An 8,863-nucleotide genomic window follows, 5' to 3' on the forward strand; every position below is an offset into this window, starting at 1 on the left:
TTAAATCCTGCCTCTCTTAATTGCTACCCATGAAACTTTGGACAAGTCATTTAATTTTCCTAGGTTCCACTTTCCATAGCTGTAAAATGAAAATATTGGGTTAAATGGTCTCTGATTTTCCTTCCAGCAAAAGCAATGATGCCATGATAGAGTCAGATACCAATAAAAAACAAAGGTATAAGTCAAGCATCCTTTAAGAGGTCATGGTAGTCGTGAGTCAAGATAGTCATGATAACTAACTACTGAATTTACTGGGTAACTAGGTGACACAGTAGACAGAGTGCCAAGCCTGGAATTAGAAAGACTTTTCTCTTTCTGAGTTTAAATCTGGCCTTAGACACTTATTAGTCATGTGACTCAACCCTATTTGCCTCAGTTTCCTCAGCTATAAAATGAGCTGGAAAAGGAAATGGCAAACCACTCCAATATCTATAAAAATAATAAAAAAGAAATTTCCCCCTTGAGGTAATTGGGGTTAAGATAGGAAGTGTTAAATATCTGAGACACATTTGAACCCAGGTCCTCCTGATTTCAGGGCTGGTGCCCCAGAAAATTTTTTTAAAAAGAAAAAAAATTTAAAAAGAAAAGAAAAAAAAACTCTAAATAGAGTCATGAAAAGTCAGATGTGACTGAACAACAACAAATTAATTCACTTCAAGAAGGACACTCAGGTCAGAAAAGAACAGGTCACAAATTTGTAAGAATGTTCAGGGAAAATAGCCAGGAAGGAACCATTAGAAGATTGAAGGAGACAGTATAAGAATGCTCCAAGTTCAGGAAAAGAAATCTGGGAACTTGATAAGAAAGGATTTTTCTCCCCAAGAAATCAATACAAAGGGATGGCTTAAAGGGGTTTGGAATGAAACATCCAGGACAACTGAGGGAATCATCTCTAAGTCTCTGGAGAATGGTCTGAAACTCATGGAAATAATATTTAGAAAATCAGTCAACAAGAATTAATTAAGCACTTTCTGTTTTTCAAACACTGTGCTAAGTAGTGGAGATACTAAGAAAGGCAAAACCAGTGCTTGTCTTCAAACTCACATTCTAAAACAAATTGCATTAGTACATTCAATATAGATATAGAGTATTTGGAAAGTTTATAAAAGGAGAAGATGCTAAGAGGTTGGAAGCCTGGGAAAAGCCTCCTATAGGAGGTGGATTTTGAACTGAGTCTTAAAAAAAAAAAAAAAAAAGAAAAAAGAAAAGAAAGGATTTCTATAAGGCAAAGGGAAGACAGTTCTTAAAGTTCTTAAACTTTTCCCATTTCCAACCCCTTTTCACCCAAAAAAATTTTTACACGATCCCTGATATATAAGTATATAAAGTAGGTATACAAATCAAACACTTACTGATACTAAATTATAAAGAAATTTATTTTAAAATAATTCTTTATTAAAATAATTTTTATTATTAAAATAATTCTTTATTAAAGACAAAAGCAAATTTGCATAGTGATGAGATTTATTTTTACATAAAGAATTAAATATTGATGGACTATTTGAAACTTTTACTATTGCCAAATTTTTCATGACCTCTACATTCAGTTATGTGACCCCATATGGGGTTGCAACCCACAGTTTAAGAAGCTTTGACCCAGACCACACCTAGCTTTGGACCAGCTATTCAAAGAATGTGTGCCCCACCCAAAGCAGGGTGGGGTCTTAAACAAGAAAGTCAGTCCAGTCTCTTTATCAGCAATGCCCTTCAAGAGACAGAACTTTAAAAGGAGGAAACAAGACTTTCTTCTCCCAACCTCCCCAGTTCCTTCTCCCCCCTTCCTATCTCTCTCTTCCTCCTTCCATTGCTCTTTTATTCTCTCTTCTCTGTCTTTTTCTGTCACTGTTTCTCTGTGTCTGTCTCTTTCCCTTTTAATAGAAGAAGATACTGAAGCTCTGAAAGATGAGAATGAAAATCTCTTTTTTTTTAATTAAAGCTTTTTATTTTCAAAATATATACATGAATAATTTTCAGCATTCATCCTTACAAAACCTTGTGTTCTAATTTTTTCCCTCCCTTCCCTCCACGCCCTCCCCTAGATGGCAAGTGATAGAATTTTTGTTAAACATGTGCAATTCTTCTATATATATTTCTACAAATATCATGCTGCACAAGAAAAATTAGATCAAAAAGGAAAAAAATTTAAGAAAAAAAAATGTAAGCAAACAACAAAAAGAGTGAAAAAACTATGCTGTGATCCACATTCAGTTCCCACAGTCCTCTCTCTGGGTGTAGATGGCTCTCTTCACCACAAGACCATTGGAACTGGGCTGAATCATCTCATTGTTGAGGAGAGCCATGTCCATCAGAATTGATCATCATACAGTATTGTTGTGGAAGTGTATAATGATCTCCTGGTTCTGCTCATTTCACTCAGCATCAGTTCATGTAAGTCTCTCCAAGCCTCTCTAAAATCATCCTGCTGATCATTTCTTACAGAACAGTAATATTACAAAACAAGAATATCTAAAGAAACTTGCAGAAAATGAAATAATTTTTTGTCAGAAAGAATTAACCAAATCAAAGCAAAAGATAATCATATTCTTGATTCCCTCAGAAAAAACAAACGATTTAATGTTGGAATTAACAGCTGGAGTTGGTAGTCAGGAAGCTATACTGTTTACTGCAGAGATGTTTGATATGTACCAATGATATGCTACATATAAAAAAATGGCATTTTGAAGTACTGAAATATCCCGGTGAAATGGATGACCTAAGACATGCATCTGCCAGTATTGGGGGATCAGAAGCTTACAGATGCAAGAAGTTTGAAGGAGGTGTGTATTGAGTGCAAGTGCTGAAGGTTGAAAAACAAGGCCATAAGCACCCCAGCACAACTGATTAATGAATTGAAACTGTGTGCTAGTGAAGTTGGGGATCAGCATCTAAACACTATTGACAGTGCTGTTCGAATAGTCCATCTTCTAACAGAAAAAGGAAGGGAAGGAAAAAAAGGATCATAAAATATAAAGAAGGCTTTCTGTTAAAATTTTCATTCTCATGACATTATTTAGGTATTGCTACTGAATGCCAACAAGAGAGGTCTGAAATAAAAAATAGAGAAATGGTCATGAAAAGGTTACGAGCAAAACTTGTAGCTTTTGGAAAAAAAGACTCACAAATGATACTATGCTAGGAAGATTCATCTTGGAACCAAAGGAAGATCAGAAAAAATAAGAACATATCATTTTCCAGAATATAGGGTTACAGACCACAGAATAAGCAAATCACTGTATGACATCCTAAGTTTCATGCTAGGAGAATATCTGCTCTTCAGTCATTAAAAGAATATGTTGATTATGAATTTATAACAGAAATTATTTCAGAAAGATATTATCACAAAAATTCTGTGTTGTAGCTTAGCAAAATCAATTTCTATTATGTCATCTTTAATGTACATAATGCTAATCCTTTAAAAATGTCTATTATCTGAACAGTAACGGAAGCCAGAGTAATTTGTATTGCAGAGTTGTTAAACTGTTCCTTTTGTTAGTTATATTGTCAAAAGACAGATAATTTTCTAGGCTTATCCCATTCTGTGAATATGGTGATAATTTTTTTTAATTGTCCTAATAGGTTATTTTCTTTTCAATTCAAATTAACAAACTTTTTTTTCCTTCCACTTAGTTTATTTATTTTTTAATACACATTGCTTTATGAATCATGTTAGGTGAGAAAAAAACAGCAAAAAGGGAAAAACACGGAAGAGGAAAAAAAAACAACAAAAAAAAGTGAATATAGCATGTGTTGATTTACATTCAAGCTCCATTGTTCCTTTTCTGGATGCAGATGGCATTTTCTGTTCAAAGTTTATTGGGATTGGGGCAGCTAGGTGGCGAAGTGGATAGAGCACAAGTCCTGAAGTCAGGAAGACCTGAGTTCAAAGCTATCCTCAGACACTTAACACTTCCTAGCTGTGTGACCATGGGCAAGTCACTTGACCCCAGTTGCCTCAGCAAAAAACAAAACAAACAAACAAAAAAACCCAAAGTCTATTAGGACTGTTTTGGCTCATTGAACCACTGAGAAGAACCAATTCTTTCATAGTTGATCATTGCACATTCTTGCTATTATAGTGTATAATATATTCCTGGTTTTACTTGGTTTGTTCAGCATCGTTTTATGTAAATCTTTCTAAAATCAGCTTGTTTGTTATTTTTTTATTAAATAATAATATTCCATTATCTTCATACGCCACACCTTATTTAGCCATTCTCCTAATTTTCCAATTATTGCTTACCACAAAAAGAGCTGCTACAAACATTTTTGCACATGAGGATCCTTTTCCCTTCTTCATGATTCCTTGGGATACAGATCTAGTAGTTGCACTACAGGGTCAAAGGGTATGCACAGTTTTATAACCCTTTGGGCATTATTCCAGATTGTTTTCCAGAATAGTTGGATCATTTCACAACTCTACCAACAATGCACCAGTGTCCCAGTTTTCCCACATCCCCTCCAACATTTATCATTATCTTTTTCTGTCATCTTAGCCTGTTAGGATTCCTACAAGGTACTAAGTCACTGGAATGAATAGAGACAATAATTATCTAATTTAGCATGCTTCAGTATGATTGATCTGACCCAAAAGGAAATGTTATGGGCCAGAACTTGAAACAAGGTACTGAGTGGAATTGAGGAGACAATGATTAAGTCTACTTTAGCATTGATTTAATCCTACAACAAATAATGGTTTCCTAGTAATGAAATGATTGGTGTGCTCATATGTGTGTGCAATGTGTGCACATATAAGCAGGAAGCTCTCAGAGCTCTGGGGATTTCCAGGAGATTCAGAACTAGGATTGACTTCAGGGAGATTCACAAGGCAGAAACCCACAATCCCACACTCTTGGAGGCAGAGTCTGATTCATTCCCATTTCCACATTTGTGCTGGCTGGAGACATTCAGACAAGAGCTCTCGGGAATCAAAGAGAGAGATAGGTCTCTAAGAAAGCTAACCAGGCCCAGGAAAAGATTCAGGATTTGGAAGGACACAATAAAGGATCTGGATTTTAACTCCTGGCTGCATTTTGGGATTATTCGAACTGAACTGAAACTAAGTCTGCCTCCAGAAGCTTCCGAAGAAACTGCTCCAAGAGAATAATTGTAATTTAGATAAAAAGAACATTACATTAGCCAATCTGAGAGGTGTGAGGTGATATCTCAGAGTTGGGTTAATTTGCATTTCTCTAATCAAATGATTTAGATATTTTTTTCATATGATCATAGATGGCTTTAATTTCATCATGTGAAAATTGTCTGTTCATATCCTTTGACCATTTATCAAATAGGAAATCACTTGTATTCTTATAAATTTGACACAGTTCTATATATATTTTAGAAATCAGATCTTTATCAGAAACACTGAATATAAAGATTTTTTTTCCTCAGCTTTGTACTTCCTTTTAATCTTGTTTCTGTTGGTTTTGTTTGTGCAAAATCTTTTTCAATTTAATGTAATCAAATTTGTCTATTTTGCCTTTCATAATACTCTCTAATTCTACTTTGGACATAAATTTCTCCCTTCTCCAAAGATTTGATAAGTAAATTATCCCTTTCTCTCTTAATTTGTTTATGGTATCATCCTTTATGCCCAAATCATGTACCCATTTTGACCTTATTTTGGAATGGGGTGTGAGATATAGGTCTAGAGTAGTTTTAAACTTAAAATAGATTACAAGTGCACTAAGACTTTTGGGATACTATATATATATATATATATATATATATATATATATATATATATATATATATATATATATATATATATATATATATATATATATATATATATATATATATATATATATATATATATATATATATATATATATATATATATATATATATATATATATATAACTTCTATGTTAGTCTTCCTAAATTCAGATCTTGCCTTCAGGAACTTACTAGCTTTATGATCTTGGGCAAGTCACTTAACTGCTTCAGTTTCCTCAAATGAGCTGGAGAAGGAAATGGCAAACCATTCCAGTATCATTACCAAGAAATCCCAAAATGGGATCACAGGGAATCAGGCATGTCTGAAATGACTCAACAACCACAACAATATGGTATACAGTTCAAAATGTCTAAAGGGCAATTGGTGAAACAGTAGTCTGAAACTTTATTTTTTAATGTTTCACTGGCTTTTTTTTAACTTTCAAGTTACTTCCCCAATAACATCCTTTATCACCACCATAGAACTCTCTTTTATAACAAAGAAAAGGATTTACTCAAAACTGTTAACACACTTTCGAGATCTTTTTGCATCTGTAGTCCACCACCTTTTGGTCTGGAGGAAAAAAGTGTGTTTTATCATTGACCTAAGCTGATGACATGTGGCTATCATGTAGGACTGCTTTAGCTATAATTGGTCATGGCACTTAGTCTGAATTCTTATAATTTGTGGTGTTGTTTTCATTTACATTACCATGGTCACTGTTTATATACTTTTCAAGGTTCTCCTTCATTCTTCTCATTTTTTCCCAGCAGGCTTTCACCTTCACTCCAACCACACATCCTGACTATCCTGACCTCGAGACCCAAGGGGCCACCAGGTTGTACAAGTGTAAACGTCAAAGCCTATGCTTGCAATTCCCTGATTGACAGTATTTTGGTATTTCAAAGGTCCCTGATTTTGTGGAGCCCTCATTCATACTGATCTTAATTAATCCTTTGATGCCTTAGTAAAAAAATCACTGTGAGTTGCTGTAGCTTAATATTTTTCCCCTTGTTGACCAACCTCCTAGTGATGAACCTTTCTTTTCATTTGACCGAATTCACTTAGCCGATACATTCAGCTTGGCTGGACCTGTCAGAGCTTGTTATCTGATGGCACACTATGTAGGGTCATCTCTCCACAATGTAATGAGGCATGAAATAAGGCATTAATGAAGGTACCCCCATAATTTTCATTTTTATGTTAAAAGCCAACATTGAGATGGAAATATTCTCTTCTACCAAATATTCTCTCCAATTCAAGGCTTACATGGAATAGGTTCCGTTCTGGTGGAGCCTAATCCCAATAACAAGGTAGGTATCAGTCTATTATTGTATTCTCTGGTCTGTTATTTCCCAACCTCAGAGTAGAATTCTGGGGGAAATCTCTAAAACAAAGTTTAGGTTTGGTTCATAGTCTCAATCTCCCAAAAGGGATTAATAAAATCCATTTTTAAAAAAGTACTCAGTGTTCAAAGTAGATTTTATATAGTAATTTATTTCTTCCACCACAAAAAAAATTTTAATACACAAATGATTCATGAAAATATAATGACAAATACTTAAAAACTGATGCAGCAATTCATCACACCTATTATATTCTCCTGGGAGATGAATACTTGAAAAATTTTGAGAATTTTCATCTTGGATCTGTATTATCTGAGTAGTTCCTCCAAGTCCCTATCTTCTATCAAGTCATGTCCTAGTTGTCTTAATCCTTTTATTTATGGTAACCTTTTGGCAGTGGTTACCTTCTGCCAAACAACCAGCACACAGTCTAAGACATGTCTTACTTCTCAAAGTCATGAGATTTCTATCAGGTCAGAAATATCAATCTCAGGTACTTATGTTTAGAAAAAAAAAACAAAGTTACAACTTTGAGATCTATAATCAAACACACTCTCTTGCTGATGTGATCAAGTAACATAGCTGCGGGATTATTGGGAAGATGTTTTAATCTCTCTCCATTTTGGGAGTTCTGCCAGAGCTAGAAGGACCTTGAGAAACAGAGAGAGAGAAAGAGTCAGAGAAAGAGAGACAGAGAGAGACAGAGATAAAAATTGGAATAACTCTTTCCAGAAGTATACTGAATGAGTCATTCTTCTAGATTCTATGAATAATCCTCTTTGATGAAATTCTCTACTCCTTCTCAAAGGACCAATCAGAAGCTTCCTCTAGCAAAAGTCCAAAGTCTCACTATTTTAAGCAGGACAGGGCATGGTCCCACTCCATGAGAAATTGTCCAGCTGGAATACCCGTGTCAGTACTAGCAGTCAGGCCACTTTCATTCAGGTCACAGTCTCAGATACTTAAATGTACCATAATATTTGCTCCAGTCCACACTTTCACTATATCTATATCATCTGAAACAAAACCATTATTTTTCACTAGAGGGTTAGTCATCTCTATTTCAGGCTTCAAAAGCGGTCACAGAGCTCCTATGTGAACCACAGTAGCAGCCGTGCTTCTGAGAGGCAGAGGGTGATGTGAGAATTATTTGACTTTGCAATTTTGACTGACTTCTGAAAGTTATTCTGGAATCTACTTTTTTAATGCCTTGAATCTTAGTATTTACAGTGAAATATACAAATATGTACAGTGATACATATTTAATAATCTAAAGTCTTAAATATGTTTCATGAGTAAAAAAAAATCTATTCTAGAATATAGATACTAATATAGAATAGTTCAAAGATTAGATTTTTGTTACTAGACCAATAAGATATATGTAAAAAAGGCAGGAATTTGGAACAAAGCATTTAAGTGGAAAGTAATACCTCTTTGAGGCTTCACCTGGGCTCTTAAGGTCTCTACCTTGCCTCTTCTTTTTCATTTGTAAAAGAAATCCAAAGAATCTTGCAGTAGGAGTGAGAAAAGCTGTGGAAACTAGTAATGAGGGAAAGGAAAGGGGGAACCCCATTTCTCGGCACATAGATAATCCCATGAGGCACAGTGTCCCCTGTAAAATGAATTTACAGGCCTGAAAACCTAGATTGATAAATAAAAGGTTTATTGTAGGAATTTAGAAGTAAAGCTCAGTTAGAAAGACACCTGGGCCAAAGGTGGCCGCTGGGCGGGCAGGGACGCTTACATGGCTGGAAGAATACCATGTGTTGGCTGGGAGAGCTCCTGCAAGGAGGGCGTT

The 8,863-nt window shown here is 34.9% G+C and overlaps 1 pseudogene; it reads left to right on the top strand.

Annotated features, from left to right (window-relative positions):
* Positions 1–203: 203 nt before the first annotated feature.
* Positions 204–3,358, top strand: LOC141562200 (peptide chain release factor 1-like, mitochondrial; annotated as a pseudogene).
* Positions 3,359–8,863: the final 5,505 nt, after the last annotated feature.

This window comes from Sminthopsis crassicaudata, chromosome 3, assembly GCF_048593235.1.
Source record: "Sminthopsis crassicaudata isolate SCR6 chromosome 3, ASM4859323v1, whole genome shotgun sequence".
In the NCBI taxonomy this organism is placed as follows: domain Eukaryota; kingdom Metazoa; phylum Chordata; class Mammalia; order Dasyuromorphia; family Dasyuridae; genus Sminthopsis; species Sminthopsis crassicaudata.